We start from the raw sequence: 20204 nt of genomic DNA on the forward strand, positions 1-20204 counted from the left end.
TGTTTCATATTAATGCTTGTAGGATTGGAACCATATGGGGTGGCAAATTAGCTTAAACCAAGCCTGCATTGTGCCACACGGCCAGGGAACACGGGTGTGCCTTATGGCCGTGTGAAAAAAGTCAGTAGCTAGCTAAATTTTACACGGTCATGGCACACAGCCGTGTCTGTTGGTCATGTAAAAAGCCAGTATAGGACCTCTTTTTGGCACGGTTGGAGCACATCGGCGTGCCTTGTGCCCGTGTGAGTCACACGGCCTAGTCACACGGGCGTGTGACTTTGTCAGTTTTGAAAAGTTTGATTAAGTTTAGAAAATTCTGAATGGGTTCGGTTTAGTCCCGACCTTCCCTAAATATATGTTTTAGGTCTCATAGACCATTTTAATGGATGAATTGTTGATGAATGCAAATGTATTAATGTTATATGATATCTGTGTAGCTGTGTTGTTCGGAAATGCTCCGTCTGTCCGGTGACACCCCTTACCTATTTCGGCGACGGTTACAGGATAGGGGTGTTACATCATCTGTACATAAGCAAATAATAAATAATTTTGTTATTAAACATGTACCTTATAAATTTGTTGAAATGGCTAAGTCATTATATTGTTTCTGATGTAGACATTGGACAAAATTTGGGTTCATGCTCCCAGATTCAACATGGTTTACATGAATGGAATAACTTAGTTTATTGAATATGCCACCAAGAATTGCATAAACAACCAGAACATATATTATCCGTGCAAGAAGTGCTCTAATAAAGTTCTCCTTCATCCCAAAGCTGTACATGATCATCTTCGTCTATATGGTTTTGTGAAGGGGTATAAGAGATAGATTTTTCATGAAAAAACTTCCACGTCAATTTTGTCACTGAATTCCTCCAATATGGCAAGTAATACGAGAATTTTGAGTGATATTGATGTTGATTTATGAAATAGGAACTTGATAAGGGAAGCTATTAGATTAAATGTTCTAGTACATGACAGAACTGACTATAGTCACGATGATCATGTTAATGGTGGGGGTGATGTTAATTCCACTTCTCTTCCTTCTGAGGATGTTAGACGAACCACCGATGAAGTTAACAATCTTATGGATGATCGTGAGGTACCTCTTTATCTCTGTTGTAAAAAATATTCTAGCATATCATTCCTCTTACGGCTCTTTCATATAAAGGACTTGAATGGGTGGTCAACAAAATCAATTACCAAATTACTGGATTATTAAATGATGTTTTTCACATTTCACTCCCTGTAACATATTATGAATTAAAGAAACCTCTCAAGAAGTTTGATCTTGGTTATATTAAGATTCATGTATATCCAAATGACTGTACATTATATTGGGGTCTGGATACAAATGCTACATCATGTCAAAAATGTGGGCTTCCGAGATGGGTTACAAGTGCAGTTAAAGGAATTGAAGATTTAGATAGTGAAGCAACAACAACCCCTTCACGTTAAAAGCCTACAAAAGTCCTCATGTACGTTCCTTTGATCCCGAGACTAAAAAGATTGTTCAAGTCATCCAAAACTGTGGCTTCTATGACTTGGCATGACCACTCTCATGTCAAAGATAGACTTCTCTGACATCCCATTGATATTGAAGTTTGGAAAGCTTTTGATGAGAGGTTTTCAGATTTCTCCTTTGACGCTCGCAATGTTTGTCTAGGATTAGCAAGTAACGGTTTCAATCCTTTTCGAACAATGGGCACCACACATAGTACATGAAACTATGGATGTGCATAAAAGCTTCATCTCTCATGTTATCAATGATAATACTAGGTGAAAAAGGTCCCAATAATGACATTGACATCTACTTGCAACCATTAATTAACGAATTGAAACAACTTTAGGATGGTGTAAGTGCATTTGATGTATCTAATAATAAGATATTCATTTTACGTGCGTGTCTCATGTGGACCCTTAATGATTTTCTAACATATGCAAACCTGTTAGGCTGAAGTACTAAGGGGTGTGTCACATGTCTGGTATGTGCAAAGTCAATCGATTTTCGATGGCTACATAATGAGAGGAACTTCTGCTACATGGGTCATCGTCGATGGCTTCCCTCAGATCATCCAGTTAAGCATCAAAATAATGAGTTTGATGGAATGGCAAAGCACTGTCATGCTCCTATCTCTCCTTATGGCTTTGATATTTTACAAGAACTTGATGGTATTATGTTTTCTTAGGAAAGGCATCCAAGTGCACATGTTGGTTATTAGACTTGGTAAGTTCTTATATTAAAATATAATGCATTTAGTATATATTAATCATATTAATACAAAATTTAGAAAAATGTCTTTTATTTGCCATTAATGTTCTATAGGTTCCACAGTTGGTGAATGATAATGCACTTTTAGAAGTAGTTGCTCTTGCATGTGGCCTTAATGATAAAATTGAGTATTTCGATGGATACATTGTTAATGGGGTTCCAGTTGTACACGAATAAACATGACAAATTTTGTACTACTCAAAATAGCGACATCATGGTTATAACAAATGGCCGAAGTTACTATGGGGTTGCAACTCACATGTTTGATTTCGATTACTATTGAAGTTTTAAGGTAACTCACATGGAATATGATTGGGTTGATGTACATTCTTCAAAGGGTCTCATACAAGATGAGAATAGATTCACTTTGTTAAACTTTTCCAATTTGATCCATATAGGAGTGTTGCTAAATGATCAGCATTTTATATTTCCTTTTCAAGCAACAAGTTTTTTGTATTGAAGATAAGAAAAGCAATGGATGGTTTTATGCAATATTGACCAAGCCAAAAGACCTATATGAATCAATGTCAACAACAATTACAAATAATGAGGATGATGGTTCTTATACATATGATCTATGATGGAAGCTGACATGCTTTATGTTCATATTTTAATTATGTGTAAAAGGGTATATTGTAATTGAAATATATGTTTTTGTATATTAGTCATTTTATAATAAGAACTATTGTTAATAGACTTTAGAGTACTCTTTATACATATAATATATACATAGTATATATATTTCTTAACTTTTGGACTCCAAGTCTAAATTTATATTACTTTAAATATTAAAAAATATATGAGACATCAAACAAGCAATAATCCTGCCTGTTGTACTGCAAGCATTGTGGGACAAATTCAACAAAATTTTTGGCCCAAATATAACAGCCCAAAAGGAGTTGGATAATATCACCTTCAAACATATATATAAAAATGGAACTTGAAAAAAAGGCCAAAATATTTGTGTGAGAGCGCCAAATACGATTTCACTATTGGAAACTGAAATTCATCTTCTTCATTAGGTGATTAGGTTGATCAACCTTCTTTCCAAAGTGATCCATCCTCTTCTATTAGTGATTCATGTGTGAAAATAGCCTCTTGAAGTTGTTGAATAAGCTATTCATCAATACTCAAGTCATATTCTAGTAGGTAAACTTTCTTCTTTTGTCCATCGGGAAAATAATACAAAAAGATTGATAGGTCATTCATTCCTTCCTTCTCTCTCTCTCCCTGAATCTTGCTCCCTCTTTCCCTTCAATTTTAGATTCATCACCCTTTAGGTTAAAAGAGTTTAAAGACTATGGGTATATACAAGTTTGGAGATATACAACTTACTCTAAAAGGACTACCAAACATTTTTGTAAAAGCAAAGTTTATATGAATGTCATGGAATTTTGTAATCAAGTCAATATTTTTCTTAATTAATTTTTTTTACAGGGTTGAAAATGCATATAAAAAGGTCACTGCAAGGGCTTCAATTCGCAACTGAGGGATCTCCTCCTCCTATGGCCCCAACTTTAGAAGATAACAGTGAGACATTACCACCTTCTCTTGAACCTCTAGAGAACCCATCCTCCTTAGATGGTATTTTTAAAAATTATGACATTTTAGACTAGTATGAATTATATCTTGTTTCAAAATAATTATTATTATCATTAATCGCCTCCAGACGTACTAACATCAAGAGTGTAATTCCTGCAACCAAATATAAGCGTTAGGCGATTTTCGCAAGTATATAAGTCAGATTGTAATATAGTTTATACAACGAAATATAGAAGTATTCCGAGGATCGTACCCAAGGGAGGTGAAACTAAATTAATTCTAACTTTGGCGTTAATAAATCTAATTAGGAATTTAATTAAATTATATTACGATAATTCCTAAGGTGACGAAAACACATATTTTATAAAAATAATTTAGATTATAAAAATAAAGATGGAAAACTAATTTATAGATTTAATCAATTCTAAGGGCGGAGGACTAACTCGCTTTAGTGGTCGTAACTATTTCCTATTTCGGGTTCTATTCAATAAACTAGTCATTAACTTAACAAGATTTCTCGATCTTTCACTAAACTAATGAGTTGGCAAGAACTACTCATCTCTAGACCTCACAGTTCAGACCGGATTGGGATAATGTGTTCACGGATAAACAATACCAATTTTGGGTTCATTCCCACCTAGATGAATTCCTAGGGTTTTTAGGCCTAGGGTTTTAAGTTCTTCCTAACTCAACCAACTGATCCACTAAGAAGCCCTACATAGAAACCAATTACTCCTACGTCTACTTGTTAATCTCCCATAAGGGTATTAGTTCCTCATAAATCTCATAAACATCATAAGCTAGATTAAATTGATAAACATGAATAATAAATCAATAATAAAGTTTAAAGATAAATCCTGATATATATTGATAAGCATGTGAACACAATCCACAAAGAGTTGAAGAATTCTCCAAATCAGTTTTTTCGAAGAACAATAACAAAACTAGAATTGAATTAGAAATAAAAATAACCTAAAAGAGAACTAAAAACTAAAACTAAATAAAGTTGTAAACTAAAACTTGAATAATCATCCTTTATGAAGTGTTCAGAGATGTCTATATATAGATTTAAGGCTGGCTGTCATCCATTGACCTAATTTTACGTTAAAGTTTGTTGTACATACCAAAACACCATTGGCTCATTAATTCTCTATGTCAAGGCATTTTCGTGAGATCCCCTAGCCTATTCGTGAGACTGGTGGTAGTTTAAAAGCTCAGGATTAATTTCAGGGTAGTGTCGTGACACACTCTGACTGTGTTACGACACTGAAGGTAGATTGCTCTTTTGGGTGCTCTACTCACTATGTTGCGACATCGACCTTTCGTGTTAAAACATTGCAGCTAGTCTCATGTTCTCATCCCTCCAAATAATGTCCAACACACTTACCAAATACGTTAGCCTTCCTTTAGGTTTATGTTGGCCCTTAATGTAATATAAATAGCTCAAATAACACTTTTTATTAATTACAAAATAAAAGTGAAAACTAAGTAAAATATAACAAAATTGCTTTTATACAAGCTCCTTACGTATGAAAAAATGGTTTAATCTGCTACAACAAATTGTTGTGGATCAATCATACAAAATAGGAGATGGTTTCCAAACTCAAGGTCGCTCTCGTATGCTTGATTTATGGAACTTGAAACAAGGAAAATAAATTCTCGTAGATTCGAATAAGTTTTCTCAGCCCATTAACATGGAGGTGAAAAAACTAGCCAAGTTCCTTAGTTTAGCTTCACAGAAAGGAAATTTATGTCCTTTGAACTATGCAGAATGGAAGGATATGCCTCCTTTATACAAGACACAACTTTTGCACTAAGTGAACATAAAGTTGCTTTTTTTCCTTTTTCCATGATTGTCTAACACATGTTTGATATTTATGCAACAAAGAAAGAGAAATACCTTATATGCTCATTGTCTTCATATTATGCAACAAAGACTCAAGATATCTGGTGGAGAGAAAGGGAATGCCTTATATTACATTCTGTTGGTGTGAAATAGATACAAATTAGGTATAGGTTGAAGCGTGACAACTATATTCCAATAAAGGATGAACCAATCAAAGAGATATTTAGGAAAGTTCCAAAAGGTGTTTATGAAGATCAATGTAAATGCTTAGTTGAGAAGTGAAGGGGTTGGCGACATGATGTAAGCAATTAATAGATTAAGATTATTTGTTGACATGTTCACTACTTGTTTGTACATTAAATGAGATGACCAGCAAGTATAGGCTGAATGTTGATAGAGATTAAATGCCTGGTTGAATTTTTTGTAATGATTTTCAAGTACAGGTTGAATGTGACAGAGATTAAATGATAGAGATTAAGTATAGCCTATGATAAGGAATTGAAGTAGAGGAAGCGGAAGAGAATCAAATTCAAATTGTTTGACTCGAGAAATAAAAATTTGGATGTGACCTGAAAGGAAGAAACCAAATAGATTTAGAAAAAAACAAAGAAAATAAAAAAAATAAGAAATTTAAAAATAAAGAATAAATAGACAAAATTTAAAAGTGGAAGATGGAACAAATAAACCGATGGATATGCTAGATAGAAAGATAAGTGTCCAATTGAACTCTTTGAGATATAAATCCCAACAAACTCAATTAATGACTCTAATAAACCCTCTAAAAACTAATCCTCGGCAAGTTGAAGGATGAAAAATGAATTCCCACGACTCCTTGAAAAAAATCGAGAAGAAAACTACTTCTAAAATAATTACAAGAAAAAAATCTTGCTCAAAGAAACTAACTCCTAGAGTTGAAAACTTTATTAATGAAAATAATTGTCTGTTTAATGAATAATGAAGAAACCTTTATATAGGCTAGCTAAAACATCCAAATAAAACTTTAAAGTATACTGAAACTCTAATTAATCTAAACAAGAAGTAGTTTTAAACTAAACTTTCTTATTTGATTAAGAAACAAAAACTCCTAAACAAGTTAAAATACTTAAATAATATCCAAAATTCGGAATAAATAAATAATAAAATAATAAAACCTAATAAATACAATATTGGGCTCATATATAATAAAAATTAAGCCTAAAAACCAAACCCAATATGATTTAAACTCGAATTAAAAGCTCGAAACTCGTAATTCCCATCATAATCTCATCCAAAAATTATATTCTCGTAGTCTTCACTAAAACGGTCATAACTTGAGCTCCTAAACTCAAAATTGAGTGATTCAAAGTGCATTTCAAAGATAAGATATATATATATATGAATGCTATGAAGACATCTATAAATAGAAATGCCTAAATCCCATCCAAAAAGTTGTCGCAAGTCGATTAATTTTCCAAACTTGAAAATTGGCAGCTTCAGTGAATGAAATTTTATAAATTTCACCTCATCCGTGCATGTATCATTCCACCTTTCCTCGAAAAGATTCGTCCTCAAATATTGTTTTTGGTTGAATAAGAAAGAATCTTTATCATAGGTGGAATAATTTAATAGAGCTCCTCGCAAAGGATCAACAAATTCATGAAAAAATGAAACAAGTCTACTAGACAAATTCAAGCTAAGGTTAGTGAAAACATAATCATTCCTTTCTTTCAAATAATTCTCTCTTTCTTTTTGTTCTCTTTTTCAATGTGAATTGAACTCTCTAATTTTACGTTGTAGGAATTTTCACTCACCAAAATTAGACCATTAAATTGACTTTTATCACTCAAGGTCTCTTGTCTCTCAATCTTTATACATGAATTATCCTCCTTTTTAACCCCTCACAAAAATTTTGTACATTGAATTCATCATAATACAACTCTTTAGGAGGATAACTAAGGTCTAAATCATCCAAATTCATAGACTCTAGGAAACAATTCTTACTATCAACTTTTTTTTGTTCACAAAGTTCACTATCATTATCACTATCATCATAGTTCACACTATACTATCAACTTCTTCGATGTCAACTTTGAAATAAGGTGCAATGTTAGATCTAATCTCAATAATAGTGTAACACCCTAAAATAGGGTTTAGAAGTTTTAAAGATATTTTAGGGATTTTAGCCTTAGAGTGTTTGGAATTCTGTAACATGATTTATCAGTAATTTTTTACTATGGTTTTTCGAAAATTAAATCAATTTCTGAAATTGAGTTTTAAAGAACTTCAATTTTGAAAAGTAGACTGATTTGTAAAAGAGTCAAAATTGTGAGTTTTTAAGAGGCGATTAAACCAAATTTTAAAAATCACCCTAATAAACCCCCACCATGCAACGAAGTAATGGAAGTAAATACTATTTTATATAATTTTACATATTAATTCATGCGGTTTCTGACATTCAATGTGATTACTGCCATTTGATAACAAATTTTCTCTCATATGATGATCCTTTGATTTAATGCTCGGTGATATTGGAACAAATTGTGGAGATAAGATGTGACACTTGACGACTACTATAGGTTGGTGAAGACAACATGAACTTCCTAACGATTTTGGATATGCTTGAGTTGGAACGGAGCTAAAAAAATCACTTACTTTGTTTTTGTTCCTTTTGTTGCTATGATTGACATTTGTAGACATGTAATGTTAGATTTTGGAGCTCGACTTGTAAGCAAGCTACATTTGGAAACTTGATATATCAAGTTAATTTAGTTATTTGGTTATTATATTTTTTAGTGATTTATTTGTATTATTAATAATTGATTAATAAAATGGACTCGAGCCACACTGAACATTGTACCAGAGGCAATAGAAATGCAAACCACGTCTCATTGCAAACTGTGCTATAGAGGCACACTGTATCTCCACTAACTAGAGGTAGAGACACAAAGAATGTGTCTCCTCTAAAAAGATTATAGAGGCACAAATGACATGTCTCTACAGATTGAATTATAGAAATGTACATCTACGTCTTCGTTGACTAGATGTAAAGACACGAATAATGCGTCTTCTCTAACAATGCTATAAATACAAAGACAATGCGTCTTTACAGACTGATCTATAGCGTTGCACACACGCGTCTCCACTAACTAGAGGTAGGGGCATAATGGATGCATCTCCACTGACTGAGTTATGGACACGCGTAAGTTTTTGCATCACCAACCTTAAGAAGACATACCCAGTGGTGACACATGTGGATACACCGCCACTTACTTCGCCAAACTTTATAGCAATGCCATTTCACGTCTTCTTAGAGTTCTCGACACGACACTATTGACTTGTCTTGTTGTAGTGAATATATTTAATTTTCATATATGTATAAATTACATTATATATGGAATAAATTAGAAAAATAATATATCATAAAACATAAATATAGATCGAGTTCAGGCTTTGAATATTAAATTTCAAGCTTAACATATATACTTTAATGAAAATTTTTTGATACACTGCCAATTAAATTTTTAGACTCCACAATCAAAATTAAAGGTTAATAAGTTTCCTATAGTAAAATATTAGAAAAATGTAAATATTTTACAAAAAAAACAAAGATACATATCAAATTTTTTTGAAATAAAGTTGAGTCATTATTATTGCTTCAAAAGAAGAAAAATACAATAATATAAAATTAAAAACTCAACAACCAAGCCTAGTAAAACGCACAAAGACCCCGCCTAGAAAAGAGCACCCACCTACCCAAAGCAAAAGAGATAAAATCAACAACTTTTTAATAAAATAAGACACTCTCTTTAAGGGTGGGTTTGGATGGGTGGTGCATTTACCTGCGATTAGTGTAAAAACAGCGATGGCAGTGAGATTAGATACTATAGCGTTATTGTAGCGATACTGTAGCGTGAGACAGAAAGTAAGTTAAATGCACCGTATTGCACCCAATCGCCCATCCAAACCCACCCTAAGAAAACATTTCTATCTCCCCTCAACCCATCCCCAAATTCCCTCGACGGTTGCCATTTCCCAGTTGTTCCATCATATCAGACCAATGGTTATCTTCCTTTGTTGCTTCCACCATAGACGTGGGCATTCTCTCCATCAAATAAGTGGTTTCTCCTCTACTCATACCTTCTTTTGCTAGTCAATTGGCAGTTTCATTAGCATTTCTTCCAACATATTTGAGCACGCATTCCTCAAAATCTCGACTTTCTATTTTTGCATCTTCTATGTAATCTCTAATCATAGACAAGTCTTCTTTTTGGTTTTGTAGTTTATTTATCACATTGATACTATCCTCTTTAACTACCACTTTCCAAAATCCTAAATCCAGACCCATTTGGATTCCTTGAAGGCACGCAATTGCTTCTGCCGCAAAAAAGGTTGGTACGTGATTGTTCATTATCATTCTCATTCCCAAAATTTTTTCCTTCTGAGTCTCGCCCCACCAACCCCAAACAGGATTTGTACGAACAAACCTAGAAAATATGCATCGAAGTTTATCTTCACAAAAGATGTTTCTGGTGGCCTCTATCTCTCTGATTGGGTACGTTTGACAGGTGAGAGAACTTTTACCTCTTCAAGTTCCTGTAAGAATGATGTGATAAAATGCACATTTTCTGTATTCTGTCGATATTTTCTTTCGTGCACTTGTTTGTTTCTATCCCCCAGATCGCCCAAATTGCACATATTGTTATCCTGCATATATCTGTAGAATATTCCATGAACAACCAATCCATCCACTGTCTATAACCCTCATTTGAATTGTTTGTAGGCCATTTGAATTTAACGTGCTTTATATTTCCTTGACAACTTAACAATCACGAAAAACATGTTCATAGAACTCTTCTCCATTAGAGCATCTAGGACATGCTACTGATGGTCGTAAAACTAACTAAAAATTCGACTTAAGGCAAGCGCACCTATTGTGATATCCCGAATTAGGGCCTAATCGGCATAGTGGTTTCGGGACCACAAATATGAGATAGAAATAATTCTTTTATGATTATTTTGAGGTCAATGATATGATTGCATGATTGTGTAAAAATTTCGTGAAGAAAGTCTATGCATAAAGTGCTTAATTTGAAGTTAGGGACTAAATTGAATAAGTTACAAAACTTGCATTCTAGAAGTTTCTAGTATGAAATTGCTTTGAAATATTAATTATGAGGTCTTAAATAGTAATTTTACCAATTTCTAAGTTTATGGACAAAAATTGGACATGGATGGAATTTTTGAAAGTTTAGTAAGGAAGGGCATTTTGGTCATTTGAATATTAAATGAAATAAAATGGGAAAAATAACACAAAAATGATCATCTTCTCCATAAGTTGATGCCAAATTTTTCTCTCCACCATAGCTAGGGTTTCAACACTTTTAAGCCTTGATTGTAAGTGATTTCTATGCTCGTTTTTAATGTTATTTATATTTTTGAAATCCTCGTAGCTTAGTTTAACTATTTCTACCAATATTTTGAGCTAGGGTTTATACTTAAAATTTTACCCATAGATGATATGTATGAATTGTGATGTTTTATGGTAGAATATGAAGTTTGAGATTGTGTTAAACAACTTTTGCTAAGTGATTTTTCGTAAAAACGAGTAAAATGACATAATCGGGAAAAATACCTAATATTCATAAGTACATGTTAGAGTGTGAATTTGATGTTGCTATAGAAGGGAAAAATGATCAGCATGTCAAAAAATATAAGAAAATAGGATGAGGTTTAATTTACGAGCCTTGGGGCAAAAGTATAAATATGTGAAAGTTTAGAGGCAAAATGGTAATTTTTCCAAAGTTCGTATTAGGGGCTGTTTTGATGAATGTGTGTATTAAATAAATTAATTTGGTATTATAGATCAAGAGAAAAGAGATTCGAGTCGAGATCGGGGGAAAAATAAAATTTACGAGGAATAGGCTCGACTATTCTCATTTTGTATCGAGGTAAGTTCATATGTAAATATTGTAATATAACCGTTATTTTAAATCATTTAATGCTATTTATACGATATTATGATTGTTATCATGCAATTCTATGCTTTGTGGTCCTTGTTGGACAACATGCAAAAATTTTATGAATTATGTGAAAAATGTGAAAGACTACCGAAGTATCGTCATTGGTATTCCAAGGAGAATGGTAAAGGAGTACGAACGAGGAAAGTCTCGTTGAACCTTAGGAATAGATTTGGATATTTGGGCATCCGAACTCGTTGAGTTGAGTCTGAGTTCACTTATGGATGCGAACGTCCGAACTCGTTGAGTTGAGTCCGAGTTTGTGAGATGTAACTAGGCATCCGAACTCATTGAGTTGAGTCCGAGTTCACTTATGGATGCGAACGTCCAAACTCGTTGAGTTGAGTCCGAGTTCGTGAGATGTAACTAGGCATCCGAACTCGTTGAGTTGAGTCCGAGTTCGCTTATGGGCGAGTTACATGGTAGCTTGGCTACATATGTGGCACTTATGTGTAGACTTTCCATGTATCCGAGTTATATTCCGATGTGTTCAACAGGTAAAATTCTAGTGAAATGGAAGAATACTCAAGATGCAAGTGACGTATTGGTAAGTGTTGTGGAATGGGCACTTTGGACAGGTATGTACTTAACCCTCGGGTTGAGACTTGATACGACAACAATAATATGGTAAGATGATGAATGATGAAAAGAAATGTGATACATGTTTTGGTGATATTATGCTAATGTTGGTTGGTATAATTGCTTTGTTAAGTTATTTTTTATTTGCATGTGAACTTACTAAGCATTTATGCTTACTCCTTCCCTTCCATTCCTTGTAGTTTTGACAAGCCGGTTTGGAGATCAGGACGGTCAGAGGCACACTCACACTATCATTGGACCATCTCGGTATAGTGGCTTGCATATTTTGGGAATATGGCATGTATAGCATTATAATCCTTTTGTATATATAATCTTATGATATAGCTCATGTATGGCATGAAAATGTTTGAGGATGATTAGCTATTGGAGTGGCTAATCGAGATTATATTTGATAACACGTATGCTTTATGTGTTGACTAACCTATGGAAATCCATAAAATGGTGAAATTGGCTATAAAACAGAATCACACAACAGCAGTGACGTGAGTTTGAAATCCTTATTGAGTCTAGTTTTATGAAAAACAAACGGCATAGTCATTGAAACTCTGGACAGGGATATATCTGATCCGTAATACACAGGGGTTAGAGTAGGCGAGCCCTGAAACAGGGGAGACTTTAACTAATAAACTGTACTAATTGGCCCAACCAAAAATTCTAGAAAAAATTCAGTAAGTAGATATATGAGTCTTTTTTCAGGGAAAATTCACGAAATTGGATTTCGAGTTTTGTAACTCGAGATATGGATTTTTTAGCGACTGTGATGCAGTTAGCCAGCTTGTCTGGAAATTCTAAAATAAATTGTTTGAACTGTTTAATTAATGAATTAAGTCCGTTAACACCTCGTGCTCGACTCCGGCGACGGTCTCTGGTATGGGGGCGTTACACCTATTGAACAGTAGTATAGTTACGGTGAGACCGAAAATATCGTATCCACAAGAACTAAAAGTACTAGGAGTTACTATCTTCTTATCTAGCCTAAAATTTAAGAGAATGTTTTATCTAAAACTGATTATCTAATTAACTAAGATTGCGACAGAGATTAAAGTTGAAAAATACTTTTTTGAAAACCAATGGAGAAGAAAATACCCAAGGAAGAATCTACATAGACTTCACTTATTACTTTTGAGTTAGACGATTTATTCACTTGATTTAATTCGTAGAAATCCTTGATTTATGTTAATATCTCTCTCGAGACTAAAGACAACTGACTCTAGGTTGATTAATTGAAATCTCTTTCTAATTAAAACCCCCTATTGTCGTATTAACTCGATCTATGGACACCCTTATTAGGTTTGACTCTAATCTGACAGATTTATGTCGTCCTATCTCTAGGATTGCATGTAACTCCGCGTAATTATGAATGATCTACTCTTAAACAGGGACTTTTTCTCCACTGAATAAGCACATCAAAAACTTGGATTAATTTCCTGGAATATTAAAGTAAGGGTTAAATTCACAATTAAGAATAAGAACAATTATTTATCATATAACTTAAATAATAATAAGATCCGTCTTAAGTTTTATCTCCCTTAGGTATTTAGGGAGTTTAGTTCATAATAATGATGGAAAACATCTCAAAGTTTGGGAAACAACAAAACATAAAGAAACCCAAAGAACTTCTAGGAAATAGGATGGAATTCTTCAGTCTTGATGTAGATCCTTCCTCTGAGGTGATTCTGATGGTTGTCCTTGAGTATTTTCTGCCTTCAACTCTTCGTGTCCCCCCTAATCCTCTTCTAGGGTGTTTATATAGACTTTCAAATGCCCAAAATAACCCAAAATTAGCCTTTTCCGAGTAGAACTAGACTTGGGCTCGACAGGGACATGGCCGTGTGTCACGCCCGTGTGCAAGTGCTCAAGCCGTGTGCAAGTGCTCAAGCTGTGTGCAATTCTAACTTGGATTAATGTCGACACGGCCATGACACACGGGCGTGTAGATCACCCGTGTAGAAGTGCCCAGGCCATTTGAAACACTAATTTAGGCCCAATTTGTTTGTTTTTGGCCCGTTTCTTGCTCTTTTCGCCATCCTAAGCTCTCCTGAGTATAAAACATGAAATTAAAGGATTATGAGCATCAAATTCAATGAAACCAAAGAAAAATCATCCATAAATATGCCAATCACGGGGTAAAAATATGTATATATTATGGTTTATCAAATATCCCCACACTTAAGCATTTGCTTGTCCTCAAGCAAAATCCTCAACTCATAATTAAAATAAATCCTTCTCAACTTATAATTCTCATCAATAATGTTCGAAATAATTCACAAGTAATCATACATTAAGAGCTTAACTAAAAGAACATTAAAGTTTTGAACAATCCAAATTAAGCATTTCAATCATAAAATGATAGGTATCCCCCTTTATTTAAGTAATCACCCTTTAATTCCAAATTAACAAAGTTGACATCCTCACTAATGATTCACTCAAATCACTCAAAGTGTTTAAGGTTCAACAATTAAGCACTCAATAGTCAAACATGAAAAGTTATTACCATAGGCTTGCATGAAAATCAAATCTCCACCACTATAATGAAATGATACACAAATCAAAAGGTCTTTAACAGAGCTGTAATGGGGCTTGGGTTAAAGGTGTGGATAAAGGCTGTAAAAGAGGGTTAGAATCGAGATTAATTTAATAAATTACCAAACTTAGAAAACAAAGCTAATCACAGAATTACAAACAAGTGCCAGAATTAACACTAACCAAGACTAATGAATGGAGCTTTTCTCTCAATATGATAACTTATCCAAACTCTTTAGAACAATATGTAATTTGAATGAATATACGAGTTTTTTTTAAGAACAAGAACAAGTGGAAAGTACATCATGAAAATTAATTCGGCAACTGGAATGAACAATCATAATTAGGTAACTAATCAAATTAAATCTCAATAAAAAGGGAGTCAATAAAAAAAGTAGAAATTCTTAACGAATCAAAAGGGGTTAAGTTGTGGGTTAATATTAAGGGGAAAAATCAAGAAATAATAGTTAAGGCTCAAAGGGGTTCACTAGGGGTCAATTATGTAAGTAGGCTTTTTATGGGTTAAATGGGTTAAAACCTATGTGTCTTTATTATTTTAGTATATCAAATCAAAGGTGTGGTCTCGACATGTATAATCGATGCAAGTTCTAGAATAGCAAATCAATGTTGACACACTTATAAAAACAATCAGTGAGCAAGAAAGATATATGCTCTAAAAGGCTCAAAATCTCACGAAATTTATGGGTATTTGATGTCAATCCTGTAAATTCAAAACTTCAAGATAATACCTCAATTCAGAGAAAGAACCTAGTAATTTTAATTCTCAAAAGTCAACTTATCATGCTTAATTCTCTAATGTCTTAAAGTTTCAACAATCAATGCACAGTTACCTATGATTTATTTCAAAACATATTAATAAAAATCATAAATCAATCAGAATTTACTCTAATACTGATATGAGAAAATTATTTGAGAACAAGATAAAAATTCAGAGATTTTCTGATAATCACCTAAATAACCTCCCCACATTTAAAATGTACATTGTTCTCAATGTACAAAGATAGATAATAGCAATAGAAGCCTAATATCAGAAAAGAGAGAGAAGCGAAATTGTCCTGAATTTTTGGATGAAATCCTTGGAAGAGCGATAGCAAGAATTGTAGAGAAAGCCGAATGAAAGACATGATTCTGAGGTACTAATAAAAAAATAAACACCACCGTGGAAGAGAATTAAGGGATCATTTGATAAAACCATAAAGATAAATATAGTTTAAAATATAAAACATAAGTTCTGCAAAAAATAAATAAAAGACAAAATAAAATTAAAATTAAAAAGAAAAAAAATAATAATAATAAAATAAATGGGCTCAAAGGTCCTCATCATTAGAGTCGTGAGTCGGTGGCGCTGGAGAAGCGATATGGAGGTGGTGGCAAATCTGTCGAAGAGTGACATCGATGCTGTCGAATCGCTAGAAACATTGCTACTCAAAGCGAGTGAGTCACTCGGATATATCTGTTAAAGTGGCATCAGGAGGGTGGTGACTCGGTGGTGGTGGTACGTGTGGGTCCTCGTGAGGGTACACGGAGAGTTGAAGAAGAAGAAGAAGAAAATAAAGTTAGGGTTGGGGGTTTTAAAGGGGTACGGCCGTGTGAGACCCGTGTTAGGCTACACGCTTGTGTGGCTCGAGTTTAGCCCATGTTTGTCGCGAAAATTGAATGCTTAATAGTCACACGCTGTGTCGCACAGCCGTGTTCTTCATTGTTCGCTTCTCTCACGCCCGTGTGGTATCTCACACGCCTGTGTATCTGAAAACACGGCCGCGTGCCTTACCCATGTAACTCTCTGACTTGTTTGAAAATTGAAAATTTTAGGTCCAGTTTTCACACGACCTAGGACACGCCCGTGTGTCCAGGCCGTGTGCTTCACACGGTTGTGTCGTATGGTCGTGTGGATCAAATTTATAACCGTGTGGCTCGATACTTGGGGATTTTTAGCCCTGTTTTCACACAGCCAAGGACACGCCCGTGTGTCTAGGCCGTGTGGGTCACTGTTCCTACATAAAAACACAAAAATAACTAAAATAAACTAGTTAGTGGTGTTAGTGCTCGGGTTGCCTCCCGAGAAGCGCTTATTTATAGTCTAAGCTCGACTCACCTTATATTTGCACGGTCATGGTGGGGTGAGGAGTCTGCTATCAATTTTATCAAAATAAGGTCTGGGTCGAGTATTATTTACCTTGAAAGTTCCGAATTCAGTGTGTGTTACCTTGACTGTACCATGTGAGAAGATATTCAATATCATGAAGGGAATTTCTTCGTTTGTATTGTGCTCTGAAGTAGCAATGCAAGGATCCTTTTCATTTGACAATACTTTATCCCCGACCTGTTTTGTTTCATCCCTATGCTCATTATGGCGTCGCTTTGATTCATCGTGTACTTTTGGTTTCTCCTGATATGTGTTCGCCATTCGTCTAGTTCATCGATCTGAAGCCTTCGTTCTTCATGAGTCACTTTGTTTTTGTGGCATAGATTAGAATGAAGCTCCATCACATTCTTCTTAGGGGACTCCTGTAAAGAAATTTAAGTTGTAATATTACTCAAATTATCAGAACTTAAACAATCATCTCATTTACTAGACATTTTAGTAGAATCACGAACTTGAAGTTTAATTGTGTCATCTCCAAAACAAAGTATCAATTCACCTATGCCAACGTCAATGATAGTTCTAACAATTGCTAAAAAGGGCCTTCCTAAAATTAAAGGTACGTCACTATCCTCATCCGTGTCTAGAACAACAAAGTCAACTGGGAATATAAATTTGTCAATTTTGATAAGCACGTCTTCAATAATACCCCTAGGAAATCTAATTGTTTTATCTGCCAATTGAATGCTTATCCTAGTTTGTTTGGGTTTCCCAAGACCTAGTTGTTTAAACATTTTATAGGGCATGACATTAATACTTGCCCCTAGATCAGCCAATGCATTCTTAATATTTAAACTACCAATTAACAAGGAATAGTGAAACTCCCTGGATCATTCAATTTGTTGGGTAGCCTATTTTGTAAGACGGCTGAGCAAACTGCGTTTAATTCCACGTGCGATGCATCATCTAACTTTCGTTTATTAGCCAAGAGCTCCTTTAAAAAATTTCATTGCGTTTGGCATCTGCGAAAGAGCTTCAATAAACGGTAAGTTAATATGTAAATTTTTTTAATAATATAAGGAATTTACCGAATTGTTCGTCTGTGTGGTCTTTCCTTGTCGCATTGGGGTATGACACACGAGGTTTATACTCCTTGCTTACCAGTTTCTGTGTACCATTGCTTACATCAACCTTACCTTTATCTTCCACATTGTTTTGTCTCAGTTTCGATTCAGCTTCAACTAACCCTTCATCGTTGTGCACAGTAATAGCATAAATTTGCTCCCTTGGGTTAGTTTCAATGTTACTTGGTAGGCTACCTTGTGGTCATTCAGAAATCAACTTAGCAAGCTATCATGTTTGAGTATCGAGCCCTTGGATCGACGCTTGTTGAGTCTTAAATGCTGTTTCGGTATTCTAAAAATGAGTTTCTGACACCGAGATAAATTTTGTGAGCATCTCTTCAAGGTTTGGTTTATTATCTTGTTGGTAAGATGGTTGTTGAAAACCTGGAGGGTGTTGTGGTCTTTGATTTCCTTGACCACCCCACGAGAAATTGGGATGGTTCCTCCAACCTGCATTATAAGTGTTGCTATACGAATTATTTTGAGCTCTAGAATTATTACCTATATAGTGGACTTGTTCCTCCTCGGTGCTAGGGCTGAAGGATGGATAATCTGCGTTGTGTGCTCCTCCTCCATTTGAATCACACCTCATCACATAATGTACCTGAGTAGAACCATACAGACCATAAATCTTTTTATTTAAAAGTTCTACCTAGTTAGGTAGCATAGTGATCGCGTCGAGGTTGGAAACACTAGCTGCTTTTGTCGGCTTTATTCTCATAACTTTCCACTGATATTTATTCAGTGACATCTCTTCAATAAATTCGTAAGCCTCTTCAGGTGTTTTATTGTTTAAAGTTCCACCGGCAGTTGCATCGATCAGTTGTCTTGTTGAGGGGTTTACATTTTTCTAAAAAGTCTGAACTTGTAACCATAGAGGTAACCCATGGTGAGGGCACCTTCTCAATAAGTCTTTGTATCTCTCCCATGCGTCATAAAGAGTTTCTAAATCCATCTGCACAAAAGAAGAGATATCATTCCTTAGTTTAGCCGTTTTAGTAGGCGAGAAATATTTAAGCAAAAATTTTTCGGTCATTTGTTCCCAAGTAGTGATGGACCCTCATGGTAACGAGTTTAACCACTGTTTATCTTTGTTCCTCAATGAGAATGGAAACATCCGAAGGCGAATGGCATCGTCAGAAACGCCGTTGATCTTAAAGGTGTCGCAGAATTCTAGAAAATTTGCTAAATAAGTGTTTGGATCCTCGTCCTGTAAACCATCAAATTGAACAAACTGTTGTATCATTTTAATAGTGTTAGGTTTCAGTTCAAAATTATTTGCAGCAACAGCAGGCCTAACTATACTCGATTCAGTTCCTGTTAAAATAGGTTTAGCATAATCATACATAGTACGAGGAGCAGGATTCTGATTTACTGGATTTGCAGCAACCACATGAGGTAGCAGATTATTCTGATTTTCAACCATCTCCTCGGTTGTAGTATGAATCTCGTCCTCTTGCCCTTCCTCTATGTATTGAAGGCTTCGCCTTATTTCTCTTCGATTTCTGCGAGCTGTGCTTTCGATTTCACTGTCGAAAAGTAGAGGTCCTGACGAGTTTTTTCTAGTTATAAACTATAAAAACCTGCCAGAAGTAGATAAAAGAAAATTTAGAAATTTAAGAAAAATTAACAATAAAATTAAATTGCAATAAATTTTTTTTAAAAATAGCTAAAGTAATAAAAATTAAGCGTTCCTAATATCTTAGTTCTCGGCAATGGCGCCAAAAACTTGATGGTCGTAAAACTAACTAAAAATTCGACTTAAAGCAAGCACACCTATCGAACAGTAGTATAGTTATGGTGAGACCGAAAATATCGTATCCACGAGGACTAAAAGTACTAGTAGTTACTATCTTCTTATTACCAAGCCTAAAATTTAAGAGAATGTTTTATCTAAAACTAATTATCTAATTAACTAAGATTGCGACAGAGATTAAAGTTGAAAAATACTTTTTTGAAAACCAATGGAAAAGACAATACCAAGGAAGAATCCACCTAGACTTCACTTATTACCTTTGAGTTAGACGATTTATTCACTTGACTTAATCCATAAAAATCTCAGATTTATGTTATTATCTCTCTTAAGACTAAAGACAACTTACTCTAGATTGATTAATTGAAATCTCTTTCTAATTAAAACCCTTATTGTCGCATTAACTCGATCTATAGACCCTAGATTTGACTCTAATCCGGCAGA

General features: G+C 34.4%; 1 non-coding gene across 1 annotated transcript; it reads left to right on the forward strand.

The window, feature by feature from the left end:
- Positions 1-18888: 18888 nt before the first annotated feature.
- Positions 18889-18995, forward strand: LOC121209169 (small nucleolar RNA R71). The gene has a single exon (XR_005904286.1). It is a non-coding gene; the product is annotated as a small nucleolar RNA R71 (small nucleolar RNA).
- The last annotated feature ends 1209 nt before the right edge of the window (positions 18996-20204 follow it).

Source organism: Gossypium hirsutum, chromosome A10, assembly GCF_007990345.1.
Source record: "Gossypium hirsutum isolate 1008001.06 chromosome A10, Gossypium_hirsutum_v2.1, whole genome shotgun sequence".
Lineage (NCBI taxonomy): Eukaryota > Viridiplantae > Streptophyta > Magnoliopsida > Malvales > Malvaceae > Gossypium > Gossypium hirsutum.